The sequence below is a fragment of the Hemicordylus capensis genome, chromosome 4, assembly GCF_027244095.1.
Source record: "Hemicordylus capensis ecotype Gifberg chromosome 4, rHemCap1.1.pri, whole genome shotgun sequence".
Lineage (NCBI taxonomy): Eukaryota > Metazoa > Chordata > Lepidosauria > Squamata > Cordylidae > Hemicordylus > Hemicordylus capensis.
In genome coordinates this window covers 114,906,625-114,933,306 of record NC_069660.1, presented here as the reverse complement: position 1 = coordinate 114,933,306, position 26,682 = coordinate 114,906,625, and the positions used below count along the sequence as shown (strand labels likewise).

The 26,682-nt window shown below is 39.5% G+C and overlaps 1 long non-coding RNA gene across 1 annotated transcript; it reads right to left on the bottom strand.

The window, feature by feature from the left end:
- Positions 1 to 15,942: 15,942 nt before the first annotated feature.
- Positions 15,943 to 26,391, bottom strand: LOC128325046 (uncharacterized). Its single transcript, XR_008307240.1, has 3 exons — positions 24,587 to 26,391; positions 22,397 to 22,460; positions 15,943 to 17,120 (listed from the first exon to the last, which is right to left on the bottom strand). It is a non-coding gene; the product is annotated as an uncharacterized LOC128325046 (long non-coding RNA).
- Positions 26,392 to 26,682: the final 291 nt, after the last annotated feature.

Here is a 26,682-nt window from a genome sequence, read left to right as displayed (position 1 = left end):
TTTTTAAAATGAAGGCATGCACAGACATTCACAAATATGTATATTTGTGCATATACCTGTATGTGCGTACAACATACACTGCTCTACACATGATCAACGTGTGGAGCCTAGCTGTGCTAGGTAAGGAGAATGGGCTTAGCCCACAATCCCTGCACATGAGCAGGGACCTGATAGAAGCATGGATGTGCAGGGCATTCTGGGGAGACCCCCAAGGCTGGAAGGCTTGTTTTAGCCTCCCGGTCATGGCTCTACTCGTTGCCGTGGCATGGAGTCATGCTGCGGTGGCACATGATCAGTAAAATGGGGTTAGCAGAGCAAGCGCTCCGCTAACCTCATTTTAGGGGAGGGGTTTTTAGGCGGGTTAGCCCACACACTGGGCTCCCATAGCCAGGTTTCTCTCCATCGTGAGAATAGCATCAAACTGCGATTGTCTCTGATGTCCAGATAGTGCAGACTAGCTGATCTCTGTACAGGTTTCTGCTCATCCTTCTGCTTGCTACTCAGCAATTGTACATTTGGCAAAAAATAATTTGTCTGAGGCAATCTAGAGGGGAAAGGATAGTTTCAGCAATTTCTACAGCCAGTGGCTGACAATAGTGTGCTCCATAAGAACATAAGAACAACCCTGCTGGATCAGGCCCAAGGCCCATCTAGTTCAGCATCCTGTTTCACACAGTGGCCCACCAGATGCCGCTTAAAGCCCACAGGCAGGAGTGGAGGGCATGCCCTCTGTCCTGCTGTTACTCCCCTGCAACTGGTACTCAGAGGCATCCTGGCTGGAGGTGGCCTATAGCCTTCCAACTAGTAGCCATTGATAGACCTATCCTCCATGAAGTTATCCAAACCCCTCTTAAAGCCATCCAGGTTGTTGGCTGTCACCACATTTTCTGGCAGAGAATTCCACGACTTGATGACCCCTGGTTCAAGTGTTATGTGAGAGGGAGAAGAATTTCTCTCTATCCACTTTCTCCACATCATGCATGATTTTATAGACATCTATCATGTCTCCCCACAGTCATCTTTTTTCTAAATGAAATAGCCCCAGGTGTTGTAGCCTTGCCTCATAAGAAAGGTGCTCTAGGCCCCTGATTATCTTGGCTGCCCCCCTTTTTTTTTTTTTTTTTTGCACCTTTTCCAGTTCTACAAAGTCCTTTTTCAGATGTGGTGACCAGAATTGTATGCAATACGTGGCCCCACCATAGTTTTGTATAAGGGCATTATAATATTAGCAGTTTTATTCAATCCCCTTCCTAATGATCACTAGCATGGAATTGGCCTTTTTCACAGCTGCCGCACATTGAGTCGACACTTTCAACAAGCTGTCCACCACGACCCCAAGTTCCCTCTCTTGGTCAATCACCGACAGCTCAGATCATATCAAAATATGCTTGGTTGGAGCTTTTTGTCCCAATGTGCATCACTTTATACTTGCCAACATTGAACTGCATTTGCCATTTTGTCACCCACTCACCGAGTGTTATGGGCATGCTATCGGACTCCGAGGATGAAGAGGAGTCAGGCAGTGTGACAGCTGAGGAGAGAGTGCAGCAACCTCAAAGGCAAGAAGTTGCAGAGGGAAGCGGGACCGACTCATGGGATGTTGAAATAGAAACAGAGCCTAGTACAACAGCTCCTGTGGAGGAGGCACAGCCAATCTCAGCTGTAGAGAGGCGTCAGTCGAAGAGACAGGAGGAGATAAGGAGACGCATGTGCAGAACGGCTCGACTAACAAGGAGAGCTGCTGAGTCAGGGACCCATGATTGAGAACACATGGCTTCAGCCTATTTAAGACGGTTCACCGCAGCCGCATTGCTGGTACCAACTTCGTGCTTTGGTGAGCTACCCAGCTGTGTTCCTGCTTGTTTTTGACTGTGCTTTGACTCTGGACCGTTTGGACTCTGTTTGTGGAATTCGACTTGGACTTGGTTTGACTGGCTGGATATTGGAACAACTCAGACTGGCTTTGGTTTGGAAATTGCTTACTGCTTGGCTCTGACATTCTTCTTTTGACCCTTTGTCTACTTCACGCTCCATCTGCTGATATATAGCAATAGATTAGCCTGACAGGTTTACGACACCCAGTTTGGAGAGATCCTTTTGGAGCTCCTCACAATCTGTTTGGGATTTCACCACCCAAAAGTTTTTGGTATCATCTGCAAATTTGGCCACCTTGCTGCTTACCCCTACTTCTAGATCATTAATGAATAAATTAAAAAGCACCGGTCCAAGTACAGATCCTTGGGGGACCCCAATTCTTACTTTCCCCCATTGTGAAAACTCCCCAATTATACCTATCTTCTGTTTCCTCTCTTTCAACCAGTTAGCAACCCACACATGTACTTGTTCCCTTATCCCATGACTGCTAAGTTTCCTCAGGAATGTTTGATGAGGAACTTTGTTGAAAGCTTTTTGGAAGTCCAGGTATACTATGTCAACTGGATCACCTTTATCAACACACTTGTTGACACTCTCAAAGAATTCCAAAAGGTTAGTGAGGCAAGATTTACCTTTGCAGAAGCCATGCTGGTTCTCTCCCAGCAGAGCCTGTTCTATGTGTTTTACAATTTTATCCTTGAGGATGCTTTCCATCAATTTGCCTGGAATGGACATTAAGCTAACTGGCCTGTAATTTCACAGATTGCCCCTGGATCGTTTTTTGAAAATCGGTGTTACATTTTTACTCTCCAGTCCTCTGGTACAGAGCCTGATTGCAGGGGAAAGTTATATATTTTAGCAAGGAGGTTGGCAATTTCACATTTGAATTCTTTGAGGACTCTTGAATGGATGCCATCTGGCCCTGGCGATTTGCTAGTCTTCAGTTTTTTCAGACCGTTTAGAACAACATCTCTTGTCACTTCTATCTGACTCAGTTCTTTAGCCTCCATCCCTGAAAAGCTTGGTTCAGGAACAGTATCCTCTGCCGTGAAGACGTACACAAAGAACTCATTTAGCTTCTCTGCAACCTCCATATCCTCCTTAATAATCTCTTTCACTCCCTCATTGTCTAATGGTCGCCTCTCTTATTGTAACCTTGCATTTCTTTTGCCAGAGTTTGTTTTCCTTTCTGTTCTCTTCATTTGGACAAGCCTTTCAATTCTGGAAGGAAGTCTTCTTCCCTTTTATGGCTTCTTTGCCGTTACCTGTTAGCCATGCTGGCATCCTCCTTGACTTAGTGGTACCTTTCCTCCTTTGGGGTATACAATCTAACTGGGCTTCTAGTATTGTGGTTTTGAGTAAACTCCATGCAGTCTGGAGCGAAGTGACTCTCCTGATTTTCCCTTCCAGCTTTCTTTTCACTTATACTCCTCATTTTAGAGAAGTTTTCTCTTCTGAAATTCAAAGTGTCTGTGTTAGACTTCATTGGTGATTCTCTCCCTGTATGTATGCTGAATTTGACCACACTATGGTCACTGTTCCCTAAAGGGTCGATGACACTGACATCACACACCAGGTCCTGGGTGCCACTCAGGATTGAGTCCAAGGTCGCCTTCTCTCTGATCAACTGTTCTAGGGCACAGTCACTCAGCGTATCTAGAAATTTAACCTCATTGTCATTACCTGACTATGAATTTACCCAGTCTATGTGTGGGTAATTGAAGTCACCCATTATTACAGCCCTGCCTCTCCTTAATACCTCCCTGATTTCCTGCTGTAACTCCCAGTCACTGTTAGCGTTTTGATCCGGAGGGTGATAGCACTTTCCCAGTAACACATTTCCTTTAAGGCCTTGTATTGTCACCCACAGGGTTTCTGTGGAGGACTCCAGTCCACCCAGGTTTTCTACCTTGTTAGATTCTATCCTTTCTTTAACATACAGTCCTACTCCACTTCCAAGGCACCCCTCCCTGTCCTTTATATAGAGTTTACACCCAGGGATAAGAGTGTCCCACTGGTTCTCACTATTCCACCATGTTTCTATTATGCCCACTATATCTATTTCTGAGTTAGCAACCAAGCACTCCAGCTCACCCATCTTGGCTCGGAGGCTTCTGGCATTGGCATATAAGTACCTATACTCTGAATCTCTTACCTGGTGTATGCTATCTTTCTTTTGAATCTTTGACCAGCTGGCACAGCCTTCTGTCTGCTCTTTATGTGGTTCTGCTCTGTCCCCTTCTGTTTTATCTGAATCCTTTGCACCCTTACATATTAAAGGACAGCATTTGCTGAACCGGATACTGCCCAGCTCCTGTCAGCTATTCTCCAGGCGTCATTTTAAAAGCTGCTCTTCAACCTTTTTGATTTTGAGCGCCAGCAGTCTAGTTCCATCTTGGTTCAATTGCAGCCCTTCCCTTTTGTACAGGCCTTGCTTGCCCCAAAATGTATCCCAGTGCCTAACAAATCTAAACCCCTCTTGCCGGCACCAACGTCTCATCCACACATTGAAACCCCTTAGTTCTGCCTGTCTCACTGTACCTGCACATGGAACAGGTACCATTTCTAAGAATGCTACCTTGGGGCTCCTGGATTTCAATACACTACCTATCAGCCTTCACTCTGCAAGGATGTTGTTCCACTATATTGAGGGCTTACATTCCACACTAGTGTTGCCAACATTATGCCATTGTGCTGCTAGTTAAGGGCATCGCACAAGATGTTGCACAAAAAAGGAACATCTGACTAGCCCTTGCGAGAGAAGATGATGACAAGTTTCACAACATCAATTGCACAACATTGCCACTCAAGACTGCTTCACAATGTTATTGTGCAACAACCATTTCACAACATTGCTGCTTAGGCCTGTTCTACAACACTATTTGCACAACACTGTAGTGCAACCTTGTATATGTTCCAGAGCAGGGGTTCCCAATTTGGTGTATACTAGATCTAGGACATGTACAAGTTTGCATTACAGTGTTGTGAAAATAGTGTTGTAGAACAGGCCTTAGCAATGAGCAAGTGTTGTAGAACAAGGCTGAGCAATAAATTTTACCTGGGGAGTGATGGGAGTTGTAGTTCAGCAACATCTAGAGTGTCAATGGTTGGGAGCTCCTATCCTGGATAATTTTTTCCCCACTAGCAGATGAGAAGCATCAACCACTTCATACAGCTGTTTCAACTGTCTTGGTTGCACACCAAGTCCTGTAGTCAGGATGCTGGCAAATGTAATTTTTGCTAGTGGCGATACACTATCAGAACTAATAGCTGCATCTTAAAGGGATTTGCTAATTGCTATCTTCATCTGACCAGGCCTTTCTTAATTAAGCAGGAAAATATTAGAAAGTATTTGAAGGAGCAAAATAGCATCCTCTCTGCTCCAAAATAGCATCTTTTCTATTTTTGAAACCGCAGAGTTTGTCTTTCCATCTCATATATACGGTTACAATAAGTAAGCTAGCTCCTATCAGGTGATTCACTCATGCTAGCATATTCTATACACATTTTGAAGGCACTAATGGCATTACATTATGTATAATGTGACCACTAGGGACTGACAAGACATCAACTTTTAGAGAAGTGAATTTTAAAAAAACTCAAAAACCATACCTTCTGACAGGAATACTATGACCTAGATTTATGCCATACAAACTGTTGGAATGAGAGAGAAAAAAATCTACTTATTTATAAATGAATAAATAATGTTTAATATACTAAAGTGTAAAATCCTAATCTGAAAAGGGAAGCAAATTACATTCTGTTTTATCTAGATAAATTAGTGATAGCCTGATATAAATATCAGATTATAAACAGAAGAAGGGGAAAATATCATTTACATACAGATATCAGAATTCATGCTTTATATTGGAAATCAGAAAAAATCACTGACTCAAAACTAAAAATCTCCATTTGGATGAAAGGCACCTAACAGATTCCAAAAAGATCTAAGTGTATGACTTTTTTTTTTTTTAAGTGGACTATTTCAAATGAGCACATCTGGTTTATGTTCCTAAACCTCTGGCCCCTAGAAAGCTCTGTTCCCAATTCACACAAAATACCATTCAGGATTGCTTGACACAATGACCTTTCTCAGTAGGTGGTTGACTGAATAAACCGATTAAATAGATTCAGGAATTTAGTATATATACAGCAAGTTAACAAATCTATCCTGTAGCCGTGTGTGTGTGTGTGTGTGTGTGTGTGTGTGTGTGTGTACACATACTATTACATTTTGCAATTTCTATAGTTGGTCAGATAAAAGACAGCAATGTTGTCTTTCAAAATGTATTATGTTGTCTGAATGGATGATGCTGATGCTGATGATGACTGATGATAATTAATTAATATAACTTTATTTGTTAGCCGCCCCATAACAAATTGTTCTCTGGGTGGCTTACAACACAGTATCAAAACATGATATTAAAACACACAACTGAATGATTGGAACAACCTACTGAATATATTTAGCAAATGCAGACCAATTAAGTGAAACTACAGCATTAGTAACCATGTGTGCAAAGACTACATTTTCACTAATCCAAAAGACTATCGAACAGTATGTTGCATCATATGTCACATTGAAATAACTGAGAAATTTAGCAGTTGATTGAAAGTTTTGTTTAGTTAAAGAACTGTTTTTGGCTTTAAGTAATTCCTTAATTGCTTTAAGGAATTTAAGAATTAGTTTAATTCTTTAATTAAATTAAAACAAATATAACAAAATAATTGCTGCATGGGGCTATTTAGTGAATAAAGTCTATTTAATTTACAGCTTCTGTTGATTAAATCTTATAGGAAGACAATTCATTATTTGAATAATCATTTTCACTGCATGACCTGAATCAACAGGTATATGTGGATCGTTTGCAACAAGACACCATGGATGGGTGATCAGATATTATTACAATTGCAAAATAACAGAATTACATTATTTTATGAACAAGCATCTTTATTCCTTTTTATTTGACTTCTATTGACAAAATAAATGACTGAAGAAGCCCTGTAAAACATCAGTTCTATAGGATGTGCTTTGGGAATTACTAATGTTCAAGTCTAGTCTATGCCCTGTGACAGAAATTTGAAGCGACAGAAGGGGACTGTACCACTTTTGACAACAGGTAACAGATTCGACTTCTGAATGCACTCCTATCTAAAAACTCAGTGAAAAAGAAAACCACAACAGCAGGCAAATGTTGGGCTGGAATGACTTTCCTGATGTGCAAGGGAAATTTAGAGAATTTTGTTTTTGCTTGGATGAGCATATAAAAGTATTGACTGACATCCAGAATATATTAGTCTGAGCAGTCCTATTAAAATTAAGGATTCCTTTATCTAATGGCGCAGTGGGGAAGTGGCTTGACTACCAAGCCAGACAGGGGCGTAACTATCATAGGGTAAGGGTCTCCCTATGATAAAATATTATTTTATTTGTTCATAAAATATTATGAACATAAAATATTTTATTTGTTCATAAAATATTATTTTATTTGTTCATAAAATAATGTAATTCAGTTGTCTGAGGGCCCACTGCCTTGGGGGGCCCCCAGAGGCAAGTCACATGACTGACTCCCCCAGCTGTGCACCCGCCCGGGCTTCCTTCAGTTGTATTCATCCTCCAAAATTGATGTGACTGTTAAGACCTGGAGCTACCAGAACAGTATGTCTTTCTCTAGTACCATTAAATGACTTGCATCGTCCACAATTTACAAAACCTTTTAAAAAATAATTTAGAATGATGTTCTATTTTGGCACATAGGAGATATATATGTGTGTGTGTGTATATATATAATATTATGCTTTTTGTTACCACTATTCAGCCTCATTTAAGATTTCTTTACTTCATGAGCTGAGCTTCAGTGGGGGTGTGGGGGTGTGCATTTTAAAATCTTGTCTCTGGGCCCACTCCAACCTTTCTACGCCCCTGAAGCCAGAGGTTGCTGGTTCGAATCCCCACTGGTATGTTTCCCAGACTATGAGAAGCACCTATATCGGGCAGCAGCGATATAGGAAGATGCTGAAAGGCATCATCTCATACTGTGTGGGAGGAGGCAATTGTAAATCCTTCCTGTATTCTACCAAAGACAACCTCAGTGCTTTGTGGTCACCAGGTGTCGACGGCACACACTTTACTTTTAGAGTAACTCTTTTTTTAAAAAAAATTTATTGGTTTTTACAATATCTTAACAATCCCGCTCATCAATCTGCGCGATTCATTAACTATACAAGTCAACCATTGCTATAGTAATTCAAAACATATATCCTACACATTGCAAACTCGATTTTGCTCTACCCAACCTGCTATTATTACTAAATTTCAAACCCTGCTGAAAGGTCCATATTAGAAAAATAGTTCTTTAAGTATAGTAAGAATGGTTTCCAATCTTCTTTAAAAGATTCCAAGTTTTCATCCCTTATCAGTACTGTAAGTTTTGCCATCTCAGCATATTCCAAAATTTTTATCAACCAATCTTCTTTTGAGGGCATTTCATTATCCTTCCATTTCTGCGCATATACTATTCTGGCCGCCGTGGTTGCGTACATAAAAAATGTTAAGTTTCTTTTTGAAAACTCTCCTTGCGTTATTCCCATCAGGAAGGATGCTGGCCTCTTAGGAAATGTCATTTTAAAAAATTTCTTCAACTCATTATATATAATATCCCAAAAGGCCTTTGCCTTCCAGCAAGACCATCACATATGAAAAAAAGTTCCTTCACAATGTCCACATTTCCAACATTTGTTTGGAACATTTTTATACATTAATGCTAATTTTTGGGGTGTCAAGTACCACCTATACATCATCTTATAATAATTTTCTTTTAAAGTATAACATGCAGTGAACTTTAAATCCATTTTCCATAATTTTTCCCAAGCTGTCATATCTATATTATGACCCACACCTTGAGACCAATTTATCATACTAATTTTAACCACTTCATCTCTTGTCTCCTCCAAAAGCAACAACTTATACATCTTAGAAACTATTTTTTCATCGTTTTCACGCAGCTCCTTCTCAAATCTTGACATTTGATCCTCAAATCCAACTTTAAGATCCTTCTTATAGATTTCATTTAACTGATGGTACTGAAACCAGTTACTATCCAAATTTTGTACTTCGATTAGTTTTTTTAATTTACAGCCCTTTTCTTGGAAACATAACAAATCCCTATAGGTACCCAATTCAGATTGCATATTTGTCTCTTTACGTGCTAAAGCTTCAATCGGGGATAGCCATAATGGAGTACTAGATTCCAACCATTTTTTATATTTTACCCATACTCTCATTAGACTCCTTCTTGCTTTTAGAGTAACTCCTGAGTAACTTCTAAGTTACTGAGTAACTTAGTCTGGATGTCAGCCATTATTTCCAACCTATAGGCAGAAATTACACAATCTGTTCTATTACCTCAGTATTCCACTATCTCGTTCTTCTGTATCTGTAAAGCTGGCCACAGTCACAACAATCAAGGGTAGAGGCAGAGAATGAAAAACAAACACAAAACCTTAGAATCAAGGGGCAATTGAATGAACCATTGCCCAAAAATGGAAATATAGAAAAACATTCAGAGAACCATGTTCTGATTGAATGATGATGGTTATGAAAAGTTATGTTTGTCAATCGTTTGTCATGGAGCATTTTTTTTAATTTTGAAAAGTTTTAAATTGATATTTTGTAGTAGTACTTTCTGAATACATAAATGTTTGGGTTGAATGTATCTTACAGATTAATTAGAGATTTACATCTCTAGTGATAAGAAGCTTCTTAGTCCTTTTGTACAAGAACGTTTCCAGTGTGGCATTCTGTTCAGAGTGCAGGATCATCAGTGTAAGTAGAAAACTGCCATCAGTGCAAACAAATTCCTTTGCAGTCACAGGTCAACACCACTGTCCTGTCCCCAAATACATAGGAACCACAAGACATGCACAGAACATCTGTGTGTATACCTGAATGCACATAGATCTCTGGATTTAATCAATGGCATGATATTTTTAGACACAAAGAATAACAGAGCAGAACGCTAGAATTCACAATGAAGATAAAGTAAATTGCAGCATAAGGTTCTGCTGCCGTTGGTTCCCAGAATTTATAATCCTGTAGCTAGTTTAAAAAATAATAATACAGAGAGGGTGGGGCAGTCTGATTAGGTACATAAATTCAAATGGCCAGTAAATATTTAACAAACTCTTTTGTAGTCATTTGAGTTAAAAAATTAAACACAGCATTGGCTGGGAAGGTTTCATTTTTACCCGAGCCAATAATAGTACATTCAGTGTTATTTGTGTAGAGTGTAATTCTTTTTGACTTTGCCTTCCATTTGCCTGGAGGACAAGCCAGTTTAAAACTGTTCAGCACACTACACCATGCATAACAGGTAATCTGTCTAATTATGGCCTGTAAGGATGTTCAATGTAAAATATTGAAGAGCCTCCATAACCTCAGTTTCACCCTCCCTGTGTACCGCAGCTTCTGAGACTCAGAGATATCCTAGCCATTAACTCAAGTGTTTACACTCTAAGCTCAAATTCTACTTTGCCAGAATGGTTCATTTCACATTTTACAAGTCTGTTTTCTCATTTACAGACAGAAAGCAATTTATCAAATTTTTATATTACTCCCCCCCACCCAGCTTGTTCCAATACTGGATGATATAATACATGCTGGAAAAATTTTTTAAATGCAAAAGTGCAGGGTAGCTTTATCCAGGGACGTAATGAGATTTTTATCTCTTTCTCTGTGTGTATGTGTGTTCATGTGTTCATTTGGGTGCCTTTTGATGAATTATTAATTATCATGAACAATAAAATATTATTTTGCTCTGATGCACAGCAAGGCGAAAGAGGCCCCAGAGAAATGCATCTGACAGCTCAAAGCAGAGCTGGCCAAAGCAGACTCACTGGTTTCTCATCAGGCATTGCATGACATGCATCTGCCCATCAAATGAACCAAGCTGACCGAGTTCTTCAGAAGATACAGATGTAATCTGTGGGGAGGCAAAGTCAAGACTTATTACACATCGGGAAACCCTGGTTTGATTTTTTTATATCTATAACAACCACTGAAACATCAAAGCATTCATCCTATTTTCCAGCCTTGTTTTTAAAGGTTGACATTAGGGATGGAAACACATGACAGGGCGCATGCTTGGAAACTTCAAAATTGCTGGATTTAAAGCTACACATAATAGCATCTTCTTAGATTTCTGACTGAACATTATGTAACTACTCTAATATATAAACTGCCTTGAACTAAATGCAACCTTTCCTCCCCACACCCCTTAATTTGTTTTTATTCTTTGTAACACAATCCCAACGGATCTTGGGAGCACAGATTAATGCGAACTCTTTCCCTTTAAGTTGCAACCTTCAAGTTTCACCAAGAAAATGCTGTTACTTAGAAGTTTTATCTGGATAACATTAGTATTCCTTGGACATAAGATTACTAATGAGGGTTCCATCAAAAACATTCTTATTTTTCAAGGACATGTTAAGAAGAGTTTTTGAAAGTGAATATCAGAAACAAAAATTGGTAGGTCCTTTTCTTTTCAGCTGTCCAGAATATGTGCTGATAGTTCCACTGGGGGAGGAAGTTAGATGAAATCACTTGGGGTGTAATTAAAGGTGAAAAGGATATGGATTTTCTGCTTTCTCATTTGCTTGAAAAGGCAATTCAGACTTGTTGGTGTCTTTCAGAATCCCAGCACATTTTAAATACAGTATCATTTCCATGATCCAATGCTCTGCATAATTTTAATTTAATTTATTTTGTTACATTTATATCCCGCTCTTTCTCCAAGGAGCCCAGAGTGGTGTACATAGTTATGTTTCTCCTCACAACAACCCTGTGTGGTAGGTTAGGCTGAGAGATACATGACTGGCCCAGAGTCATGCAGTTAGTTTCATGGCTGAATGGGTGTGTATAGAATTGCTGGGATGATCATTTTCTTCAGCATCTGATAACCCACCCACCCCATTTCTAAAATCCCCACTGCTGCACAGAGACTTCCCGGACATCTAAATAAACAGGGCAGGCATTGCTTCTGTGAAATTCTTTAAGCTCATAATGTTCTGAAGTTGCACCAACAATGCAAGATTGGGGTAAATGGCTGTAGTCATTTAACTGGTTGCATATATATACTACTCATTTCTGCATGCAAATGTAGCCAGAGGTGTCCTTTAACAAGCATGCATTCAGGGACATTTCTACTAACAACAACAACAGCTACGACTACAAGAAAAACTTTATTTTTTGGCCACCCCATTACGATTGTTCTCGGGGCAACTAACATTTTCTTTTCATTTGAACAGCAACTTCACCTTATTAATGCAGAGGATCCTTCTGTCAAACAACCAACAAATATTTATATACTGCTATTCAACCAAAGTGTCTAAAGTAGTTTACATAGATAAATGGTACATAAATAAATAAATAAGATGGAACCCTGTCCCCAAAAGGCACCCAATCTAAAAAGAAACATAAGATGGACACCAAGCAGCAGTCACTGGAGGTACTATGCTGGGGGTCGATAGGGCCAGTCTCCCCTAGATAAATAAAGAGAGTCATTATGTGCCCAATTAGCAGGGGTAAAGTGCCTCAAGCTTCTGCTTTTGATATGAGCTTCTGCTTTTGATATGGTAGTGGTGAGTGCTGCACAAGTGCCACAGAGAAACGTTACAAACATATATATGCACACACATGCACTACACATTCAGTTCTTGGTGTCATTTTCTGTAGTTGGGGTTCCAGCTCAGTAGCTGTAAAACCACCTCTTTCCTTTTTCAAGACCTTCATTTTAGCTGGAGAATCGTGAGAATATAGGAAGTGTGTTAATTGAAAAGATATATCAGGGAGATGGCAAACTGCCAAAATATTATTTTTATCAGACATGTAAAAAAAACACCCCTATATTTCATGCTTATAAAGAATGATTTCTGACTGGCCATTTAAATTCATATTAAAATGGGCTTAATACTCTCATTTGTTTGAAAAACTAGCACTAATGGGTTTTGACAGACTGATCATGACTATAATAGCATCAAGCATACTGATTTTTTTCCCAGGCTAAACAGTCCTGTAGCATATACTCTGAACAGCCAACCTTTGACCTCTGTACATTCATCTATTTGTCAATTGATAGTTGGGTAGATCAATAGCGATGTATCCCCCAACCTGCTACCCTCTATTCATCTCTGCTCTTGTTTCCAAGGAAGACTACCTTAGGATATTGATTCTCAAACTTTGAAGCTTCCTTTATAATCTCATCAGGAGCTGCTAAAGTCCATTAGAAAGTGATGGACTGATCTGAAATGCAATCTACTGTCTCAGCTGACATGTCTCCTCACTTTCTTCATTATAGATTAGAGGCCTTAACACAGCCAAATCACAACATAGTTTTCTACCTAGGCCTTGATGAGTTCACAAAGAAACAGCTGATTTCCTGTGAAATATGGAAGCAGTTCATATTACAGACACTATAATCTTTTTTCACCTAAACAAATATTACAGTATATTTATTTATTGTATTTATTTATTCGATTTCTATACCACCCTTCCAAAAATGGCTTAAGGCAGTTTAAACAGAGAAATAATAAATAAATAAGATGGATCTCTGTCCCCAAAGGGCTCACAATCTAAAAAGAAACATAAGATAGACACCACACAGAGATACTGTGCTGGGGCTGGATAGGGCCAGCTACTCTTCCCCTGCTAAATAAAGAGAATCACCACGTTAAAAAGTGTCTCTTTGCCAAGTTAGCAGGGGTATATATCTTCATTATTCTTAAAATCATTATTTGCTGCATCAATGACTATAATTGTTTTATTGTTCACTAGTACACCTATGGATTATTTTTGAACAACCAACTTTCTAAATAGATAAATAGTATTATCAACTATTATTATATTTGCCTGTTATGAGGATTCAATAGACCACACAGTTTGGAAAGAGGTAAAATCATAGTGTGCAAAGTAATATCATATAAGGACATTTTTTCATATAAACCAACTTCTTTTGAAAAGGAGTTCAATCCACGTGTTGAATCATCATTCCACAATCTCCTGAAGAATACATCTCAGAAACCAAAAAGTATAGAATAGACAAGAACATTATTGCCATGTCTACCTTTAAGAGTATCTTAATAACAATACTTTATGCTTAAAACTGTCAATATATAAAACATATTTTGGGTTCCATCATTAAGACTATGACAAATATTTATATACCACTTTTCAATAAAAGTTCCCAAAGCAGTTTATATAGCTATAAACAAACAAATAAAATGGCTCCCTCTCCCCAGAGGGCTCATGATCTTAAAAAGAAACATAACATAGACACCACCAACAGACACTGGAAGGATGCTGCGCTAGGGATGGATCAGGCCAGTTGTTCTCCCCCTGCTAAATAAAGCAAATCACCACTTTTAACAGGTGCCTCTTTGCCCAGTTAGAGGGGCTTCATATTCATATATATATATATATATATATATATATATATATATATATATATATATATATTCTTATATATATTCTTATATATTCTCTTTAAATATAAGAAGAAACATATGTATATATACAGAATTGCACACATTATGAGATGTGTGCAACCATCATAACTAAATATGGACAATAAATTTTGGATAGACTAAGCACATTTTATTTTAATAAGACACTAATATCTGAGTTAACCAAATCAGAATAGAACCTTGGGGCATTACTCGACACAAATGAACATACAAGGCAAGACTTCTAAGAGGTCAAGGGCCACAGTAATATTGATTCAAATCCAATCAATATTCCAATCCCCCCTGCCCCGCACAATTAGTGACAGTACTAATTACTTCTGAGCCAAGATGCATCCCTGTGCCTAACTCTTTGCAATTACACCCCAGTTCAAAGCAGCCTCTCAACCCTGAGGTGAGCACTGCTCTTCTTAGCCAACCCATATAGGGTCAAGATGTAAGTGAGAAGCATCACCTCCCCCTACCAAGTTGTGCAGCCTTTAAGGTTGATGATGCCAAGAAAAACCCCAGGCCAATTACCTGAGCCATGAATGGCTGGAACATGTGCCTTAGGGTGCTCACCAATAAGCCATGCCTAACAACCAGACTATGGGAAATACCTATACTGGGCAGCAGCGATATAGGAAGATGCTGAAAGGCATCATCTTATACTGCACGGGAGAGGGCAATGGTGAACCCCTCCTACCAAAGACAACTAGAGGGCTCTGTGGTCACCAGGAGTTGACATCAACTCAATGGCACACTTTACCTTTAACAACAAGAAGTTGCACTGTACCTAATATTGTGACCAAGGAGTTGAACTAACTAAGGAAAAGAGTATGAGGTAGGCAAATCCCACCCCATCATTGGTCAAGTCAATAAGGAGCCAAAATCCCTACCCTTCACCCAAAAGGATGGCCAGACAAGACCCAAATTTTCCTCCAGGGAGTGAGGGAAGGATGCCTCTCAAATGCAGTCTGAAGGTTTGGGTGGAAAAGACCTTTGATGTGTCTCTGGCTTTATCAACCTAAATGCTCCACCATTCAATTAAGTCCACCAACCTCTTGCTTTATCAAAGACTGGGTGTGGCAAACTCACTGCAGCCAGCCAGTACTGGTTGGACAGTGTCAGCTCCATACTTGTAAAACCTCCAAAAAGCATCTTCAGTCTGTATGAGGCCATTGCTTGACTTTTAGCCAGGTAGTGTCGATGTAACAATGCTGTTATTAAGAATTTCAATTCTGTGTGGAACTGTAAGGGTTCCCATGATCTGTGCTATTGCAAAAACAGTAATGTAAATAAATAAGAAAAATATGAAACAATAAGGCTGCTTATGTGAAGGCGCTGCATGGCAGCTCCTCTGTATGGCAGCTTTGTCCCGGGCTAACTGAGCAAAGAGGCACCTTCTTAAAATGGTGATACTCTTTATTTAGCAGCGGGAGAGTAACTAGTCCTATCCACCCTCAGCACAGCATCCCTCCAGTGGCTGTTGATGGTGTGTTATGTTCTGTTTTTCATGATTGTGAGCCCTTTGGGGACACAGAGCAATTTCATTTATTTCTATCTGTGTAGACCGCTTTGGGAACTATTGTTGAAAAGAGGTATATAAATATTCCTCGTATTTGCATTCTCACATCTGAGAGAATTTTTTAAAAGGATCAGGATTAACATTATGAGAGCATGAGCTGGACTTCATGACTTTCAGGTCCTTCTAATAATGTGATTCTGTTTTAACAAGGCAACAGCCAAGCTCCAGATCTGTGCTTTCTGATTTCCAAAGGATCAACAGTTTCTCTTCTTCCAGAATGTAATTCTCCTTCTTCTCAAGGGACAGAGAAAATGACCTTTTGTTGTGGCAGATTGAGATCTAGTGACTAATGGCTAATTGTTAATACAATTCTTGGCCAGCTCTTGAGTGCTAGAAATCAGACCTCTGTCTCTTGTGTGTAACTAGATCTAACAAAGAGCCCCTAGGTTGTGCAGGCAATGGATTAACGGTTGTGCAACTTTAGAATTGTCACCGTAATGAACAGTAGCTGGATATAAGGCATTCTGAAGCTGAACCATAGGTGCACAAACATATTACCAACAAACATTGTCATTTATACTGGCAGAACAGAAAACGAGACATTTCCCTTAAACTAATTTATTCAGACTGAAGAAATGTATTGGTGGGGGAGTGAAGGAGAAAACCACCCCATTGGTGTATTTTTAACAGCTTCAAGCTGTTAACAGTTACTCTGTCCCTAGGTGTGGGGTGGTGTATGTTATGGTTAAATGATTAGTTTAGAGCCTCTTGACATGCAGACTTTTTTCAGTTCTTCAGTATCAGCTGTGAAAATGTATTTCCAAGCAATTAAACCTCAGCTCCTGCTGGTTTGGAAGCCATGAGCCTTCAAATTTCAATTCAAATTTCTCAACACCTACTACTTGAGAAGGGTGGGGGGAAGGAACTTTGTTAGTGAAAATAACAAAGAGATCTATTGATACGTGTTTGGATGTCTTAGTTGGAAAGCAAAAAAGAGGGTAATGTTCATATTGTAAATAAAGCAGGAGACAAAAAATTCATCGCTCAGGCATTATTAGTTTCCAGCATATAGATGTATCATGTTCAACTTGCTTACCTCAAAACAACTTAGTTTGTCTCTATAAGGTTTTTTAGCAATTCATTCCATACATACTCTTATGTGTCCTTTTATTTGGGGGAGACTTTTGGTAGCAGAAGGTTAAACTATGAACAACAGACCGTCCTGTAAAGAAAACAATGCAACATGCATGTGAATTAATTTGGGGCACCTAATAGTACCTTGTTCCGAATATTTAATACAAATTAGGGTTTCCCATTTAGAATAAGTATATGTTGAAAGAGAGCAATGAAATCAACCATTAAATCAACCCAATCAATCATGGCTCTAATTGTGAAAATGGTAAGATGGAATTTTTCAACTTTTTTGTTCCTCAACAGTAACATATTCGTGGTGGTTTGTCTTACATTCAGTCCAGGTATCTAATTCCCCGAAGGTGCATTATCTTGCCACAGTTAGTAATCATGTTGTCATTTGCAAACTTTATCAAAAAACCCAGCAAAGGAAATTGCAGCAACTTGAAGATTAATTCAAGTTAATCTCCATTTATTGTAGCAAACTGTCATGAACTAAAGGTAAAGTGTGCTGTCGAGTTGGTGTCAACTCCTGATGCCCACAGAGCCCTGTGGTTATCTTTGGTAGAATACAGGAGAGGTTTACCATTGCCATCTCCCGTGCAGTATGAATTGATGCCTTTCAGCATCTTCCTATATTGCTGCTGCCTGATATAGGCTTTTCCCATAATCTGGGAAACATATCAGCGGGGATTCGAACCGGCAACCTCTGGCTTGGTAGTCAAGCCATTTCCCCGCTGTGCCATTAGGAGCTAGATTGGATAAAATAGACAGTTGTCATAGGAACATAGGAACATAGGAAACTGCCATATACTGAGTCAGACCATTGGTCTATCTAGCTCAGTATTGTCTTCACAGACTGGCAGCGGCTTCTCCAAGGTTGCAGGCAGGAGTCTCTCTCAGCCCTATCTTGGAGAAGCCAGTGAGGGAACTTGAAACCTTCTGCTCTTCCCAGAGTGGCTTCATCCCCTGAGGGGAATATCTCGCAGTGCTCACACATCAAGTCTCCCATTCAGATGCAACCAGGGCAGACCCTGCTTAGCTATGGGGACAAGTCATGCTTGCTACCACAAGACCAGCTCTCATATAGCCTATGCTCTAATACATTTGTTAGCCCTTAAGGTGCTAAAAGCCTCTTTGTTGATTTTGCTACAGCAAACTAACACAGCTACTCCTCTGAGCTGTTTTTTTAAAGTTCTCTGTAGCAGCCCATGAAGCTGTTGTGCATGTGCTGATGCTGCCATGAGTATCATGCAGCTCCATCACCAGCAATGCTGGAAAAACTTTCAACATGCACATGGCTGGATAGAAGATAGCAACTTCCTCTAATGTTTGCAAGCAATAGTCAAGAACTGTCACAAACAGAGAAAATTATTTGCCAAATAAAAAGGCCGTCAGGTTGGCTGGTCATACAGGTCACAGCTATTAATAAGAGTTTCATCAAGAGTAAAGGGTTAAAGAAATATTAGCAAAGTTCTGCACATATGTCTACAAGGCAGCTAGTGTTATAGTTAATGAAGTCTCACAGAAATCAATTAGGGTTCCCCCAAGAATAAGGAATGAACATGAAAATTTTTTTATGAATGTCCCTACATCAATTAATTATTGGTAAATTATAATGTTTATTCAGGTCAATGACTGAAATAAAGATTTATTTATTTATGTCCCTACAAGTCTTTGGCTTTGGATGCTGCTAAACACTGCCTATGGATGCTCAGAGCCTCATGTTATATGTTCCAAGGAGAAGAAATCCTTGGAGAAATGGTGCTTGATCCTTAAAACAGCTGAGGTTGATGAGTTGACTAAAGTCTTATTCCAGTCAAAGTAATTATGAACTTCAGCAACATCACAAAAGCAGTGTTACTAATCCCCACACATCTCTGGTTGTCCATACAGAGGAGCAAGGTTATTAGGCTTACTCTATGGCAGGGCTGCTCATCTTCAGCCCTCCTGCAGATGTTGGCCGACAGCTCCCATAATCCCTGGCTATTGGCCACTGTGGCTGGGGATTATGGGAGTTGTAGTCCAAAAACAGCCGAGGGGCCAAAGTTGAGCAGGCCTTCTCTAGGGGCATTGTTTTGAATAGAGAAATGAAGCACAACTCCCAGTCCTGCAACCTTTTTTATGGCTATTGCTCCCCAAACATACCATGTAGCACTGATCCACTGAACTATAGCACAGGAAATTTGTGGGTGAACATACTCTCCGGAAATCAAGCACGTTTCCTTTTGTTCCTTGTGGTCAGCGTTTTGTGGAGCTCGCTTTGCAGTGTTTGTGAATATCATTCTGCTCTGTGTTTATTTTTGTAATTCAGTTTAAACTTTATTGGGCCATTTTCTTAACTGTGGGGCAGGGGAGAGAGAATCAAGATGCAGCTTTGTATACTTGAGAAATAGAGCCGATTGCCTTTTTACCATGTTCTCATTCTAAGGATAAAGTGATTCATAAGAAATCAAAGCAGCTGCTGCCAGAAGCAGCATTCCTTTTTATTGTTGCTTGTAACGTGTAGTCATGGGTTTAAAATTGCATAAAGTGTATTCTAACTGACACACTGACCAAAATCCAGCCTGAGTGCAATATAATTTAGGACAGATTGATGGAAAGACAGTTAATAATTTATACTGTAAAGTACAGTCCGTTTGAATGGGGTGTATAAAAACAGCCGTGCCATTTCTCCAGCAGGGATGATGCACATTGTGGATGGGTTATTGCATTGTGTGTGATGGCAAAGATGAAAGAAGGCCTGTTCTGACACCTTACATAGACAAAATGGGGAGAGAAGTACCTCACAGCTCTTCTCCTTAAAGCTTTGTTAGTGTTGACAGAATTTGATAGTAGACTTGGCCCACTTAGAATCCAAAAGGACAGATGTAGCATTTATCATGGGTGATGTAGCATTTATCAGCCAGGTGAGCGAAACAGAGAGCTGTGGGTCTGATATCTTTACCCCCAATCTCCTCAAGAAAATCATTAGTCCTGACAGGAAGGGACAATGCGAAGACAGAAGAGTATGCCACATGTACAGCTATGTACAGCTATGGCACATGTACAGCAAATTCTGTGAAGGCGTGAGAGTGAGAATTGTGCATTCCAGGAACAAAGGCTATTACCACTTTCTAAAAGTGTTTATGAAAAATGGAACTCAACTGAGTTTCATCTTTGGTCATTTTATCATCAGAAGTACTTGGCTCTCCAAAGATATACAACTATTTGAATGCAAACATAAACAATATATTTCATAAAGTTATGAAACAGAAGATTTTATTCTATTCAATAATATACAGTATACAATTTTTTTGGGAAAATTGCTAGGTTCACCTGATAATACTTCAGGCTTGTCATCCATTCCCCAGATAACAAGAGGGATGTCTGTGAAAAGCAAAGCTCATCAGACATGATGACTCTCCACAAACAGATTCCTTCCTTTACTTAAGAATTTAAATACCTTACGAATTCCAAACCATCTCCTTTTACAATCCAGGTATTCCCGATTACCACCATCTTTTTCTCCTTATAAATCTATAATATGACTGTGACCACTCTTTTTGCTGCTGCAGTTAAGAATAGATGCAGAATGGGTTGGCATTAATTTATTGAACATAAAATTTCAAATTGCCAGGACAGGTCATATGGCAGGACAATATAACTTTCGTATGGCAGGACAAGTGATTGATAGGATATTCTGGATAACTGCAGAATACAGTTATCCTCATGACAGACATCCTCATATGGCTGCCAGTCATGGATGTGGTCTTCAGCCAGAGGCGGTCTTACCCCTGGAGCTTGGGATCCTGGTCCATGGCCTCCAAGGTCTGGGGGGCCTCCAAGGGTCCACGGGGGCCTCTGGGGCCCCCCAGATAACTACCGCACGCCTGTCCCACCACTGCTGCACTGCACTGAACTGCCACGGGGCAGATACACCAGCATACTTTTGCATACAAGGCTCAGGAGCTTCCCAATCTGTGCCTTGTACAGCTTGAGGAATTGTTCAGTCCCAGGGACTGTTCAGTCCTATGGGAGATTTATTCAGATTTCAGTTCCTTTCCATAGGTCTGCCTAATATGCAGTATCCAGGAACTGAATGAAAAATAAGTTTCCAAAGGCCCAAACTCATTGATAGTCTGAGCCAATTCCGAACAGAGCTCAGGAAAGTTCACCCATCACTTTGAAAAAGCAGCAGCAAATGTTTCTGGTTGCATATTTTAAACAAGTCAGGGTTGGGCATGCTCATCAGGATTAATCCTGAGTACATTTTGTCCTGAAAAGGCACTTTCATTTACATACTGGTTTCTACATGACTATTTTGCGCTGGCTCTCTTAACAGGAACCATGAGACAGTGATCTTCACTATTTTTCAAATGGGGGCCAATTTGGCAAAAGACCTTCAGCGTGAGAGCCGTTTCCTGCTGTGCTGACCGGTGCTCAGTACTGCACTTTTCTTGGTACTGGAAGGACCCATTAAAAGAAAGAGCCCTCTTTCAAGAACTCTGTGGGGAAAGTGCTGGGAAGGGCCCCATGCATGCTTTTTAGTATGGTGTAGGGACTCAAGAGGGCTCCATTTCCCTTAAAGGAGACCTCCCAATGTGGGGCAAAGTGCCACACTGCATGATGAGTATGGTGGTTTCCACATGGTCCAGTATTGTTGAGGTTGATCTCCCATAAAACTAAGTGAAGCAAGCGAGGGTGCCACAGGGCAGTCCGCTGTCACTTAAATCAGTGTGAACAGCCTGCCATCACTATCTACTCCCTCTTCTACTCTGCCATGATGCCCACTGGGTTCCCTACCCCCTCTTCCACCTCACTGGCCCGCTTCTCTCTCACCAGCCTCACCTTCTGGGAGTGCTCTGTCCTTCAGCCTGGCCAAACCACTGCTTGCTGTAGCAGACAACAGACTTCCTGCTTTGTTCACCTGCCCATTTGTCTCCTCCCAAAAAGGAGACAAGGTGGACATTTCTGTCAGAAAAGTATTTCTGAGTGCTGCAAAATAGCAGGAGTAAGAGAGGAAGCAAACTGGTGCCGAAGCAGTGGCAAAGTCAGGCAGTATATAATCAATTTAATAATAACAACAAAAACAACAACAGCAGCAACAACAGCAACAACATTGACAATAAAATTCAGCCATCCCAGGTCCTTGGGAAGGACTCGATGTCTGGATAAAACAAACCAGTCAATGACACCTGTCTGACTGTGTAAATAAATAAATAATGTAGTAGTAGTAGTAGTAGTAGTAGTAGTAGCAGCTCAGAGAGCAGGATTGGCAAGTTGAGGCAAGGCACATTGCATTCCACTCAAGTGGCAAATGGCAATGAGCCAGCACTGCTCTGTTCTATGCAACAACATTGTTCAGTAAAGAATTTAGCAAATTACCTTGTGGGGAAAGTCTTTAAGCTTATGGAAGAGACTTTTTTGCGTTCAGGAACTGTTCACTCTCCTTGTAAATAAACAAAAGAATCATATAAATTAAGGTTGTACACACAACCGAATAAGCACACAGAGTGGAGGTTGGCAGGGAGGCAGGTTCCCACCTGCCTCCCTGCACAAGAGCAATTTTGGTCCATTGGCTCAGCCACTTGCCTGACACAATTGGGGCCATGGCGAGCAGCAGAGCAGGGAACCGGAGGAGGAAGTTCTTCCTCAGCCAGGCACTCTTGCCACTCAGTTCTGTGAGTGAGTATACACGACACTGAAGGGTCCACTTGCACCCTTAAGTTCAGTTTAAAGCCTGGGGTAAATTCCTGGACTTGGGACCAAGGCGGTGTGGGGTCAGGATTAATCCCAGCAGTGCACACAGGCCTGGTTGCCTATGTGAATCCTTTAGATTTTCTAATATATGTCATTTTCCCTTTAAAAAAAATACTTTTGTGGTTTATATTTTTCTTTATTGGCCTGGTCTGGACATTCCCCGCCCCCTCGCCCCAATATTCTATATAAGAATATGATCCTTTGCTGCATTCAATTTATCCTTTTAGCTTTTGAATAGTTATTTTAACCTGCATTTTTAGTACCAAGGTCAGCCCATTTTTTCAGTAAAAGACTCAGGGATTGTAAATGGCTGTCATATTGCCAGGATCTCTACTACCTCATAGTTCTTTATGACAAAGTCCAACCTGAACAATGTAAAATTATTTTTGAGTCTGAATATAATGATGGGCAAATTCATTCCCCCGCTCCCTGCCATGTTTTCCTGCCCTCTCAGTATACAGTTATCTAAGCTTGCGATCCAGCCCCATTAAACTCAATGGGAGCTCTACTACTGACTTCAATAGAATATGGACTGTGTCCTTAAGAAGTCCTCTGAAGTATAAAGTTTGTCTTCAAAAAATAAAGAAAATATTCCCCTAAAAAAATCTTTTAAAACTTTAAAAATGTTTAAATGGTTAAATTATGGTTTATTATGCAGTAGCTAAGTTTTGCTATGTAGCCACCAGACTGCGTAAAGAAAATGTGGGTGATTAGATGATATGTGGATTTTCATTTTGTTAGTTGTTAACTGTTTATCTAATTTTATCATGTAGTTCTCTTGTAAACTATGTAAGTTTTAGCTTATTTATTCAACTATCTTGTTCTTTTTTCTTTTGGTCAAAGACGGTCAATAAAATATGTATGCATGTATTATGATTTTAATAACCTATGCAGCTGATATATATTTTAAGTATATAAATATTTAAATATGAGGTCTACAATCTTCCCATATAGACTAGGGAAATCTAAACTAACATTAAAACATATATGTTTTAAATATATAAAAATATTATATTTTTCACTTAGAACTGCTGCACAGAGAGGTTTTCAGGGGAGACGGAGGTCAGTGATGTGAAGAAGCTGTTAGAATACTGAGGCTATATATAGGAGATACAGAGTGTTATCTAGAAGACGATTTGTGTTTGACTGGAAGGCTTGGTTTTTTCTTCCAGATTCTGCTGCTGCAATCTCCACTGCCAAAGAAGCATGCTACTTCTCTTCTTTTCCCCAAATTCAATGTTTATTGATTTTAACAATAGTAATATTATCATTAACAAATAAACAAAAGTGGACTTCCCGCACACATCTCTTCGTGAATCATCAGCTATAAGATTTACCCTTGCTATAATAATAATTCAAAACATAAATTTAAACCCTTACAAACACAGTTAGTCTACCCAACCTGCAATTTTTACTAAATTTCAAACCCTGCTGTAAAGTCCATAGTAGGAAAATAGTTCTTTAGATACAGCAAAAATGGTTTCCAATCTTCTTTAAAACATTCTAAGTTTGGGTTTCTTATCAATGTTGTAGGTTTTGCCATCTCCGCATCTTCCAAAATTTTTATCAGCCAATCTTCTTTTGAAGGCAGTTCATTACTCTTCCATTTCTGTGCATATATTATTCTGGCTGCCATAGAAGCATACATAAAAAATGTTAAATTAGTTGTAGAAATTACACCTTGTGTTATTCCCAGCAGGAAGGATTCTGGCTTCTTAGGAAATGTCATTTTAAATATTTTCTTTAACTCATTATATATCATATCCCAATAGGCCTTAGCCTTCCCACAGGTCCACCACATATGAAAAAAAGTACCTTCAGAATGTCCACAGAAGTAAGCTACTTCTCAGAAACTTCTCTCTTCAGTGCTGAGAGCCACCAAAATTCAAAATGTACTATATCTTTTTCACAGATCCTGACTGTGGATACAAGGCCAGCTTGGCTATGAGGGTCACCTCATGGTCTCAAGAAATTAGCTCCCTGCCTGTCTCTCTCTTTACTCTCAATTCACCTCATAAGTTTATTGTGAAGAAGCATGAGGTGTAAATTCCTTTGTAGACTGAAAACTGCTAGACAAAAGATCCATGTTAAATACAGAGAGCAACAGCAGAAAGTATAATAATACAGAGCATTCCTAAACGTAAATGAAAGCCACAACACCACTAGGGTTTCTCAATCTTTTTCTTTTGCATTTGCCAATATTATTTCTGAAACTGCTGCATATATTAAGCGTAAATTGATTATATGTAAATGAACCCAATTTCTCACATCAAACACTTATTGTAAACTCTTCATCAACAGAAATATAAATAATGATACTACATGTGTCAATATATCTGTCACCATACTTCAGAACCACAAACTGTTCAGAGACTGAAACACAGAGCATCGTTTGAAGGATATGTTCTATGCATAGATCCAGTTTCCATGACTTGCTACTTTATATATGTGAGTTGTTCACCAGCACAATTCAAATGTTTTCTATTTTCCACTAAATTTTCTATTAAATGTTTTCTACTTAATTTTTAATGCTGATTTTAGTGTTACTGTTTTTAAAGTTTAAATGATTTTAATTGTTTAACTGATTTAGTTTTGATTTTAACTCTTAAATTGATTTCAATTGTTTTTATTTGTTGTAAACTGCCCTGAGCCATTTTGGAGGGGTGGTATATCAATCAATCAAACAATCAAATAAATAAATAAATATTGCCAATGTTTTCTAACATTGCCAATGTTTCCTTACAAAGCCAGTGTTTTCTAACATGCTCGTGGTCCATTCCCTTAGAATGAGTTGATGTTGTACACATCATATACAATTAAGGATTGGCATTGTGGGTAGGGATGTACACAGACCGGTTCGGCGCCTCCTTAGGGAAGCACCAGCCTGGCTCAGGTGCCCGCAGCCAAACCAGTTCAGCAGGGCAGGGAATAGCACCACACTCATGTGGCCTTTGGTAGAGCAAGCACCATACCCGGAAGAGTGGTGGGGCAGCAGCGGAGCAGGACCTCTTTACCTGCTTCTTAAGGGGACCACTCCCCACTCTGCCCGTGGTGTGCCCGAGCCCATTCGGGCACATCCCTAATTGTGTGGCCTCTTTTGATACTCTTTTGTCAAAAGGAGCCCTCTGACATTTGCTATTGTCTCTTCAAAATAATTGTTTGGCTGGGGGGAAGTGTGGTAAGGACCACCAGGGAACAGAGTAGCAGCATGAGCAGAGTGTAAATCCTATTTTACTCTGCTGAAGGGGGCTGGACCTGCCTCAAAATGAGTCATATTTTTTAAAGGGAATAAGTATAAGACTTGCACTTTAATATGTGTGAGTGCCATTGCTCACCTTGGATTCAAATAAGAATAAATAAGAGCCTCCCCATCTCTGACAGCCTTTAAAAAGTATTTAAAGACACATCTGTTCACCCAGGCTTTTAACTGATACTGTTATAAATGATTTTTAATGTTGTTTTAGAGCATTGTTTCAAAAAATTTTAAATTGTTGTGTTTTAAATTTCTTGTTTTGTTTTTAACCATGTTTTAATGTTTTTATCTGTTGTAAACCGCGCAGATACGTAAGTTTTGAGCGGTATAAAAATATGTTAAATAAATAAATAAATAAATAAATAAAGGGTGGAAAAGGAGCTCGGGGTGAAAATGCATACAATGGCATAATTCACAGCTCAATAAATTCTACATATATCTGGATGCAAAATCCCCCAAGTGGAGGCAGTGAGGAACACAAAGCAAATAGAGTCTGTCCCACTTTAATATATAAGCAAACCATGGTGTTTTATCAAAAGCGGGGGGGGAGTCATATTCTGTTCATAGATCAAGCAGAATGTTTAGCTAACTGTGAGTACCTATGGGTGAGGACAGGATTTATATAGTTTGAAGATATGTGATCATAATATTTACTCAT